At 45.0% G+C, this 1,010-nt stretch overlaps 1 protein-coding gene across 3 annotated transcripts in view; it reads left to right on the top strand.

The window, feature by feature from the left end:
- Positions 1-1,010, top strand: part of Znf205 (zinc finger protein 205) — a 22,505-nt gene that overhangs the window by 19,135 nt on the left and 2,360 nt on the right. The gene's annotated exons all lie outside the window — the stretch shown is intronic.

The following is a 1,010-nucleotide window of genomic DNA, read 5'->3' as shown; positions in this document are numbered from 1 at the left end:
CTAACCAGAGGTCAGCCTTGAGTCTTGACTCTTCAAGTTGTTTTCCATGTTTTCTTGGTGGTGGTGAGTTGTTTTTGTTTTGATTTTTTTGGTTTTGTTTTTGTTTTTTCTTTTGGTTTTTTGAGACAGGGTTTCTCTGTATAGCCCTGGCTGTCCTGGAACTCACTTTGTAGACCAGGCTTCAGGCTGCCTCTGCTTCTCAATGCTGGGATTAAAGTTACTTTAAAGTTACTGGGATTAAAGTTACTTCGTTTTGTTTGTTTGTTTGTTTGGTTTTTGACACAAGGTCTTTCATTGGTCAGGAACTCACCAAGTTGTCTAGGCTTGATAGCCATGGAGCTCAAGGTCTCCATATACCACCCATCATTAGGACTACAAACATTGCCACTGTGTTTGGCTTGTAATGTGGTTGCTAAGGATGGAACTTAGATCTTCACACCTTCTTTGTTGGCAGGCACTTGACTGACTGAACGGTCTTTCCAGCCATGCTGCCTTGGCAGTTCTGTCAGTGACTTGGGTGGTGGTCCTGAGACATCAGTCCCCCACCCACTCCTGTAATTATCTTAGGTTTGCTTACCAGCCACTGTTAGCATTTGCCAGTGCTCAAACCAACAATCGACCTAGCAAATTCCTTTCTTCCCTTGAGGCATGGGAATCACAGGTCTCCGCTCTTACCAACTATAGGAAACCTCTCAGGGACACAGCACATCAGTCCTATGGCTGTTAGTATCCCAGCCTCTCTGCCTGAGACCTGATTCTCCTAAATGCAAGTGCAGGAGTAAGGTGGACTTCTATGGTTCGTTCTTCTGTGCCCACTGCTTGTCCACCATGATGAGGAAAGCGCTCCTGCTGAGAGCCGAGCTGAGCCATCTCTGCTCCTCCCTCGTGAGTTCAGTTACTTGCTCAGGGACACAGAGGTAGGGCCAGCCAAGCTCTGGGAGAGGACAGACTATCACCAACGAGACTTGTTTGACTTTAATTTTTTTTTTTTTTTTTTTTTTTTTTTTTTT

This window comes from Mus caroli, chromosome 17 (genome assembly GCF_900094665.2).
Source record: "Mus caroli chromosome 17, CAROLI_EIJ_v1.1, whole genome shotgun sequence".
Lineage (NCBI taxonomy): Eukaryota > Metazoa > Chordata > Mammalia > Rodentia > Muridae > Mus > Mus caroli.
The sequence above is the reverse complement of the archived record's forward strand: the minus strand, read 5'-3'. Positions and strand labels throughout refer to the sequence as shown.